Here is a 10,918-nt window from a genome sequence, read left to right on the forward strand (position 1 = left end):
TTTTCCGGTTTCATCTCTCAATATTTATTTGATTGGAGATTTTTATTTTTGTTATATTTTTTTCTATAGAATTTTCCACTAATTTTAAGAATGACCCGAGTTATCTCGAGTACTTGAGTCTTTTTATTTGTTATTTGTTTTCATAAATTTAGCTTTTTTAAAATTAAAATTAATTTTGATTTTGAATTAGATTTAATTGATTTATTAAATATAAACATGGAACGAGCCTGAGAGATTAAGTCATGTTTAAGATAGTCAACTAGGTTTCCATGGTTTTTTTTTTAAAAGTTCATGTTCAATCACTCAACATTTATTCGATTGGATATTGAGTCTTATTATTTTTTTTTATTTGCTTTTTAAAATATTTTTCACTAATTTTAAAAATAACACTGGTTATCTTGGATATTTTTATTTTTGTTCTTTTTTAATTTAGGTTTTTCAAATGAATTTATTTTTTTGAACTAGATTAAATGAATTCATTAAATATAAACATGGGTGTATTTAGAAAATTAACCCGAATTTTTTTATTTATTTGCCTATTAATTTTTTAATTATATTATTAAATTAATGAGTCCTATTAAACTTAATTAAATCAATAACCAGGTCGATCTTCTTTGCTTCTTTAAATCTCATTTTAACTGGCAGTAAAAAGATGAAATTTATATCATGACCAGCATTCAAAGAGTGTAAATTCGAACTCCTAAAAATAATGAAGGCCTAAGGATGCAAAACTTCAGAATTGCCATTTAACGATGTGTTTGGAGATGTGGTCTGTGATCTTGGATTCTCATGGCAAATAATTGAGTTTAAACCTAACTTACAAACTATTGAGCCGCTCTCGACTAAAGTCAATACTAATATATATACTAATATATATATATATATATATATATATATATATATAAGAGTTAAAAAATTACTGCTCACTCTTTTCTAGATTTTTTTTTGGGAGGTGGTATTGGGTGGCTGAGTGCGCAAGGATCAATCAAATAGTTTTTTAATGATTAAGTTGGGAGATTGCCTCTTTTGTTTTCAACGAGAATCTAGTCAATTTTAAAAAAATAAAATAAATAGCTAAACTAATTAGATCTAGCAGCTCTATAATATGTTCATCTAATACTTTGGATTATTCTATTAAAAAATAGTATAAAATTATATAATGAAATCTTCATCTCATAATTCAAGTTTCTAGGCTATAATGATTTATCTAATACTTTTGTTTCTTATCATTTTAAATTTAGTCCTACTGTTTTTTAGACAATTTCCCCCCATAGTTATTGAAGCTTTTCCTTAAGTCCTCCGCATATCTAATAATTTTATTTATATAAGATATTAGTTATTTATAGTAATATAATTTTCTATACTTGCACCTAAAATTAATTTAATCTCACAGGACAGGTTATTTACTCGATTATGTTCAATTATTTTGTTTATTAAAATTAATTTTTTATTTCACCAAAAGATAGCAAAAATAGATCCACATAAAATTGATTGAATAAAATCAAAGAAAAAAATTGTCTCGCAAGGTTGCACTTCTTAGAAATACTATCCAAAAGTAAAAAAATTCTCATCTTTAAAAATAAATTTTAATTATATAAAACATAAAAAAAAATTATATATGAACTAGAATAGTCTTTTAAAAAAGCTAAATGCAAACAAAATAATTAAAAAAACAACCATTATTTTAAAAAGACTAAACACAAAAAAAAAGAGAGAGAAGGGGTATTAATTTAAATATAAATTAAAAAAATATCTTTCTAAAAATACATATGTTTTCCTTTTAAAAAAGGTAAAATAACAAAAAAAAAAAGAGGTCACGCATCGCTAGGCTTAGCCTATCTAGGAAAGTGGACCATAATTTTTTTTAAAGTAATTAGGATGAACGACAAGTCATTTGCCTTATTATTTAAAAATAACAGTCAAACAACATGTCGTCTGATATTTTCTAGATTCCGGCCACTATAGCACCTAGAAAAACAAGTTCCATGTCTTTTGTACTCAAAACATTTAGATAAAGGCCTAAACACCTTAAAAAACCCATAAACGGCCTTAAAAAAACCAAAACAAAAACATAAAAATCAAAATTAACCCGAAATAAAAAATGCATCCGAGCTCGTGTTTGTTTTTTTTATACAATTTCAAGATGAAAAAAAACATCTAAGTGAAACTTCATCATCAAATAGTATCATTGGACACTAAGATCAAGTATGTGCTGATTGAAATTGAATAGTAAGTGGTGGCATTTTAAGATTTCGAAAGTCATTTGTTGATAACAACTAAGCACATTGCATAGTAAGTGGTGGCATATTCAAAACCACGTGGAATCGTTATGAGGCTTCCAAATGAACACCCAAAGATCTGTCGGGATTCCTTGTTGTTTTTCCTGAAGGTACATCACGAGATGAGTTAATTGCTATTAATTTAAGTTAACTTCTCAATTTGGCTCCTCAATCACTATTCTATTTATAAATCTTAAAAAGACTTTCGAAACCCAGATTTTGGCAAATTTCTTTTCTTCATGTATGCATCATTATGTGACCTATAAGACTAGATTTTATAATTATAAAGGTTTGCTCACTTTTATTACTTCTTAAATTTGAACCTTGATATTAGTGAGATGGTTTCTGTGGTTGATTCTGTTTTTAAAGCAAACCAGATAAAATAAATATTTGGTAACCGAAAAAACATGATTTATTTTATGAAAAACCCATCATGTTTTGTGTTTTAAACGCAGGTCAGCAATTTATGTTGCTTCTCTTTACCTCCATGTGTAGTTGTTTACTTTTATAAATATAAATAGAGGAGAGTGAATTTAATTCACTCTTCACTGTATGGAGATAGTGAAGATGTTTTTACTGTTCAGTCGGACCGGATCTGGCTTAAATTTTGTTCTTTACTATTTTGGTCGGATCAGATCTGATAAAAAATTTTAATTTTTTTAATTATATTTTACTTGAAAAATTAGTGTTTAATATTATTTAATAACACTATATAAATTAGAAGGAGATCGCATGATAACGTAATATTTGTAAAATTTGATCATAATCTTAATTTTATTCTTGATGATATGTTACCTGATTTTGTTACACGCTCAAAAAACCATGAAAACTGTAGTTATTATCGGATGAATTTCATCCGTGATGGAATTTTAGATAGGTTAATGAAATAATAAAAAATATTTGATATAAAAATACTATTTATTTAAGATGTAATAATAGTAGTCAAATCTACAATATTTAAATTAAAAAACATCAATATTAATATATATCTTTTTTAGTTATTTTATAACATCAATTTGAACAGTATTTTTTAACAAACACATTAAACTACTTTTTATTCAACCATAATTTCAACAAGAGTTTTAACCAAATATATATAAATACTAAACCTACCTCAATTAAAAGTACTTTTTATAAAATAATTTTTTTCAAACCATAATTACAAAAGCTACCGCTACCAAACACACTCAATTTCAATTCATATATAAGTTGATTTAAAAATATTTTAATATGCGGATATTTCTATATTAAGTAATATTCTAAAAGACGTGGGGAAAACAACAGTGCTTTCCCATGCCTGTACTTATAATTAAACTTATAACTTATATAATTATAATTATAATAATATAACTTATATATTATAATTATAATTATACTTATAATAATAATATAATAATAATAACATATACTAAAATACTATGAGCTGTCTTTCTTTTTCTTTTTTGTTTTTTTTTTGCTGTTTTTTTTTATTTTTTTTGCTCTTTTGTGTTTTTTTCTTTTAATAATTTTTTTTAATTTAGGTTGTTAATGTTTTTTTTTTATTTAGTTATTATATTTTCATGACACGGATCCTGAGTTTGACGAATTTTTTTTTTTTACATTTTTTTAATTAATTTTTTTCATTTAGTTTAGTTTGTTAATGTTAAATTTCTTTCTATTTAATTATCAGACTTTCATGACACATATCTCAGGCTTGACAGGTTAACCTGATTTGACTGTTTAACCCAGTTAACTCTTCAATTTTTTTTTTCTATTTAGTTATCAAACTTTCATGATGCGAATTCCAGGTTTGATGAGTTAACTTGGGTTGAAGGGTTAACCCTCAGTTAATTCAGATTTTTTTCTTTTTCTTCATTAGTTTTTTTTTTCTTCCTGTTGGTTTTTTTCTTTTTCATTAATCTAATTAATTATCATATTTTTATGATACGACCTTGTAGCTAGACCCACATCCAAGGCTATTAGGTCTAGTGTTGTAGCCAAACTTATTAAACTTAGGTAGTGCTTTCCCCGTGCTTATACTCATATATTATAATTATAATTATAATAATATAACTTATATGTTATAATTATACTTATAATAATATAATAATATAATAATAACAATATATATTAAAATACTCTGAGCTGTCTTTTTTTTTTGCTGTTTTTATTTATTTATTTTTTACCTTTTTCTATGTGTTTTTTTCTTTTAATATTTTCTTTTAATTTAGTTTTTTAATGTTAATTTTTTTATTTAGTTGTCAAATTTTAATGACACGAATCTCGAGTTTGATGGGTTAACCCATAATTTTTTTTACTTTTTTACTTTTTATTTTTTTTCATTTAATTTAGTTTGTTAATGTTAAATTTCTTTCTATTTAATTATCAGACTTTCATGACACGTATTTTGAACTTGACGGGTTAACTTGGTTTGATGGTTTAACTCAGTTAACCCGTCAATTTTTTTTTTCTATTTAGTTATCAAACTTTTATAAAGTGAATCCTAGGTTCGACGGGTTAACTTAAGTTGAAGGGTTAACCCAGTTAATTCTGATTTTTTTCTTTTTCTTCCTATTGGTTTTTTTTCTTTGTTTTTTTTTCATTAATCTAATTAATTATCATACTTTTATGACACGACCTTGCAGCTAGATCCACATGCAAGGCTATTAAGTCTGGTGTTGTAGTCAAACTCACTTAAACTTAGATCATGCAAGTTTAATGTTATTATTAATATTACTTTTGGATTAGACATTGCAGTCAAACTCAAAAATCTTGAATATAGTTTTATAGAAAAAACTAATATTTTTAGATTTTAGTTTTTTTATTTTATTTATATAAAAAAAATTAACCCATTCAATGCGGGTTATGTAATTAGAGTGTGTGTGTATTCCGTGCGTTCTTGAACTTGACGCATGCAAAAATATAGCAAATTCTACTGTGCTATGTTTGACTTGCTTTCGGTCAAGAAAAGGATTATAATGGGTTAGAATGGCATTTTGTGTTTTTATTGTTTAATTTCACTCTACAACAATTTTTTTTCATGTTAGTTTTATCATAAATTATACTTAGTAATTTATTTTTATTTTTTTATGTTAAGTTATATATACTAGTCTCATGAATTTATTTATTTTTAATTTTAATCTTCAAAATTAGATCTGTTGAAAATAAAATCATATATATTTTTTGTTTTTTATAAATTTATTTTAATCCTATGATGTCATGAGTTTGATTAAAAAATTAACCTAAGTTGATTCTTAGACCACTTTTTCTAATTGATTATTTTTTGATTTTATCATTTAATATTAGGTTAATTATTAAGAATTGAACTTTATAATTTTTTTTTATAGAGTTATCATGATTTCATAATCTGAATTTCAAATTTAATAAGTTAACTTGATCAATTTAATATGTCATTGCCTAAATATTTTAAAAAAATGATATGTTGCTGTGTCAATATTTAAAAAAAAATATATTATATTTTGAATTCATTATTAATTTTTTTAATTAAAAAACATATTCACAGCGTGTGGAAATTTTTTATATTAGACTTATTATCTAGTCAATACCGAAGGAAGGGTTTTATTTAAATGTTTAAATGAATAGTTAACGATGATTACTTGTAGAACGATATCGTTTATTGCCTCATGATGTAAATTGGTGTCCTTTAAAAAAAAAATTCAATGCACATCGTTTTGCTCATTTGTTAGGCTCCTCCCACTTCATGAGACAATGTTGTTTTAGTTCTTCGTTTTTTTTTATCTTCATCTTTCTTAATTTGATTTGCCATGGGACTGGTGGGCTAGAGCTTGGTGGACGAGGTTGACGATAGAGGGCTTTGGGACTCGAGCTCGAGCTTGCTGTTATCATGGCTTGATTTATTCAACTAACCTACCGTGGGAAAGGGGACGGGAAGGGCCTGAGCTCGAGGGATGTGGCTAGGGATGGAGGGAATTAGGGGGTGATATTGGGCCTGCTACTATTATGGTTTTACATCTCTCATTTTCTCATATTTTTACACTTTGCATCCTATTATTTATATAATTAATTTCAATTTACATCTTAAGTTTTTTTTTTTTTTAGTTTAACGTGGGTGTTTGGGCCAGCTTGTGCACACCTCAACTAATCCCACAGGCCCTAAAGTTAACGAACATGTAAGTCTCCAGTGGTTATCATTTAAGCAACCACATATCTCGAACCTGAGACCACAGAGAGAGCAAACCTCTTGATTCTAAGCTCTTACCACTGAATCATTACTTAGATGGTTTCTTAAGTTTTAATTTTATTTAATACCATTAGTTACTGGAATCATCAAATTAATGATTGGCCACTCATATAATAGATTTTGTTTGTTTGGCTAAAATTTTCATGAATTCTATTTGTTTACTAAACCATAATCTGAAATTAAAGTTATTGATCTGTTAATTCAACTATTTTTCTAATTTTCTCCGTCAAGAATCAACCTTTATTCTTTGTAGGATATTATTAATTTTTTTTTTTTTTCCTTTTAATTTTGCTTGTACAAAAGTACAAATAAGAGATATATTGAGAGAGAAGACCGACTAATTTGTTTTGTATCTTCAATTTCCATTCCTAGGGTTGCTTAAGAGAAAGTATTAAATTTGATGGCAGTAAGCGGGATAAATTGAAAAAAAAATAATAAAAAAAAGAATGAAAACAAAATAGAAAAAAATAAGATAAACAATGATTATAATATGTTCAAATGTACATGAATTAAAAATTAAGAGATTAAGGGCGCTTATAAATTTATAGAATGATTAAGAGAGATAGAAATTATAGTATAAGAAAATGAAATAAGAAAATGAATAAAATAAATTGGGAAATAAGAGTTTAAGAGGATGAAAAAAGAATATTGAAAATTTTAACTAAATTTAATGCCGAGTTATATCGGAAATGGAGGAATTACCTGAGATAAGTTGTATGTGAAGAATTTTGAGATTTTATGGATTAATTGATAAGTTGTATATGAATATTATGCAAGGAAATATTAAGGAATGTTTTGGAATTTAAAAGAATATCCATGATTTTTAAGTAATAAAAACCTTTATGTGAATTAAATGAGAAAATTGTAACAATTGAGTGAAAAGTTGAAAAAATTATGAGTTAGCATGTAATTAAGTTGATTTTCGTTTAACTAATGATTTAGATATATTGATGATGATTTTAAAAAAAAAATATATCTTTTTTAAAAAATGATATGGTTAACATTATACCCAAGAAAGAGTTATATGATAATCATATAAGTTGAAAAACTATTTAATTATGGATGAATAACAAAAATGATATGGTTAACATTATAAGAAGTTGCATAATCAATCTTTTAGGGTTGTAATTTATAAACATTTTATTTTGACGTGTAACAAGATTTAATTGTCTAATATTAATGACTAGATATGGTAATGCAACGTATGATGTTTTGAAACCATAACTTACAAGAAAAGAAAACATATAGTTTAGACCACAGAGGTGTTTTCAGTAATTTTATGCACTCACCAGTACAATTTTCATCGGCGGGTGAGCGATCGATCACAGGTTCTCAAGACTTGACTAGGAATATTAAAGAATTCTATGCTTGATTTTTTGTTTTTGAGAAGATAATTCAGTAATACATACGAGTTTGTTTATTTTTGTGTTTTAAAAGTATTTTTTAAAAAAATTAATTTTTTTATTTTTTTATTAATTTCAAATTAATATATTTTTAGTGTTTTCAAATTATTTTGATGTGTTGATATTAAAATTATTTTAAAAAAATAAAAAAACATAATTATCATATATTTTAACATGAAAAATTAGTACAATCATACTATCAAACAAAAACACTCCAGCTGGGCACCATTTTGGTAGAGTTTGATATTGTGCACCTGATCAAAATTTATTAATTTTTTTTATCAAGATAATGTTTTTTTAATTATTTTTATAATTTGGTTTGGGAGTGGCGAATCCCTTGAAAAAACCATGGCGTTCAGATTTTGCAGGTTTTGGTTGCGCTGTGCTTCTTCTCACCACATCTGCCAAGAGTCAAAAGAAGTTGTCAAAAAAAGAGAAGAAAAAGAAGTAATTGTCATCTATGTCAAGTCATATATCGGTGTTGTGCCGCTTTCACACCCAAAGTTTTAAGAGCTTTCAATTAACTACAAAATATCAATGGTTGGCAACATATTCAAACCCACGTGTGAACTCATTTCTACGCTTCCATGGACAACCCCGTAAATCAAGTTATCTTATAGATCAATCTATTACAGTCGAGACTTTTTTTTAAATAATAGTATTATTTTTAATTTATTAAGTAATACTCTAAAAAGTGTGGGAAAAACACTTAGCTTCCCCACGCCTTTTAACTTTTCCCACTTTTCTTATTATTTCCCCATTCCCCACACCTTTTACTTTCCCCATTATTTCCCCATTATTAATATAATAATAATAATAATAATAATTATTATTATTATTATATTATAACACACATATATTTTTTCGTTTTTAATTTTTTTGTTTTGATTTATTTTTTTATGCTTTTATGGTTTTTGTTTGCTTTTTTGTTTGTGTTTTTTTCTTTTAATGAATTTTTTTTTGTTTAATTTAGTTTGTTAACGGTAAAATTTTTTTTATTTAGTTATCATATTTTCATGAAACGGATCCCAGGTTTGATGAATTAACCTGGTTTGACGAGTTAACCCGAAATTTTATTTTTTTTGCTTTTTTTCTTTTTAATTAATTTTTTTCGTTTAGTTTAGTTTGTTAATGTTAAATTTTTTTCTATTTAATTATCAAGCTTTCATGACATGTACCCTGAGCTTGACAGGTTAACCCAGTTAATTATGGGTTAACCCATCAATTTTTTTTTCTATTTAGTTATCAAACTTTTATGACGCGAATCTAAGGTTTGACGAATTAACCTGATTTGAAGGGTTAACCCAATTAATTCAGATTTTTTTTTCTTTTTCTTCATTAGTTTTTTTTCCTGTTGGTTTTTTTTGTTTTTTTTAATTAATCTATTTAATTTGCAGCCAGACCCATATCCAAGGCTCTTAGGTCTAGTAAAGTTATAAAATAGATCAATCGAGTGGAAGTTGGCATGATTAAATCCGGATAACTTGATGAATTAATTTATAATCAAGTTAAAACGTAATTTAACTTTTTATAAAAATACAAAATAATATCATTTTAATATTTTTTTTAAAAAATTATGTTATTTTAATTGGCTCGAAATAACCCACCCAACCCCATGATCTAGGTCTTGAATCGGGTCATGGCCATGCTAGTCATCTAGATTACTTTAGAGCTTGCCAAGTTATTTGAAGTATATTAAAATAATTTTTATATTATTTAATTTTAAATTCGGACTAGACAGAGTATCAGGTTATAACATTTCAAAGTTAACTCGGTTAATTAAATTTAATAATAATATCAAATAATTTTTTTATATTTTTTTTTTACATTCAGTTTCTTTTGGTCTAGCGTGTAAACTAATATTTATTAAATTATGGATAAACATAAGTGATTCAACACAACATGACAGCTGCATTCCTTGCCATGAATGGCAAGAGTGATTCTCTCTTCTTCTTTTATTGTATTCACAATCTCATTTTCTGTATTTTTTTTGGCTTGTAATTATAATAATAATAAATTAATATACATAATTAATTATAATGAATAGCTTTTTAGAAGCAGATAACATTTAGTTATTATTTCAAAAGGACATATCTCTTGTAACTTATTTTAAAACTATAAAAATTAATCTTAAAACTGTATTAGAATTATATTTATTTTATATCATTTTTTTTTATCAAAATACATTTTCTAACCTAATATAGATATATGCCTGAGAATGTGGTAGCGATTGCTTTTTAAAATAATTTTTACTTTAAAATATATTAAAATAATTTTTTTTTAATTTTTTTTATATTAATACATTCAAACGCTATATTTTTTTATTTTTTCAAAATTCAGCAAAAAAATGGCTACAACACTCAGCAAAACACCCCCCGTAATCTAAGCGCCAATAGAAAGTTGTATCAACTTCTAGAAACTTGGAGTAATTCTAGAAAAATAAGACAATTCTAGAAAACTACAGCAATTTTGAAGAGAGAAAATCTGAAATTTCTAGAATTGAAGTGATTGGTAAACACATTCTTAAAGACATTAGGGTCCAGAGACATAGAACTTGAGTTTTACGTTAATTTTGATTTTCGCAACAACTCATTTTCTTGACTTTAGTCGTGTTTGTATTTATATTGTAGTGTAATGTTTTTTTTTTAAAATAATTTTTATTTAAAAATATATTAAACTAATATTTTTTATTTTTAACATCAGCACATTAAAATAATTAAAAAATATCAATTTAATTTTTAAAAATAAAAAAATTTAAAAAATACAGCACAACTTCACTCCTTGGTGTTAAAAGCTTATTAGTATTTGCTATTTCCATGTCATAAAAAAGAAAGAAGTTTCGAAAGTAATTTGACGAGGATTAAAGTCGAAGGTTGGACCCGTTAGGAGGAATCAAAGCAAATGCCAAGAATTTTCAAACGGTCAATAATGTCCAACACCTTGGTCTTATGCAATGACAAGAAAATAAAAAATAAAAAAATTCATGGCATGATTTACATAATTACCCAACCATGGCCATCTTTTTGCATTTATTT

Source organism: Populus nigra, chromosome 3, assembly GCF_951802175.1.
Source record: "Populus nigra chromosome 3, ddPopNigr1.1, whole genome shotgun sequence".
Lineage (NCBI taxonomy): Eukaryota > Viridiplantae > Streptophyta > Magnoliopsida > Malpighiales > Salicaceae > Populus > Populus nigra.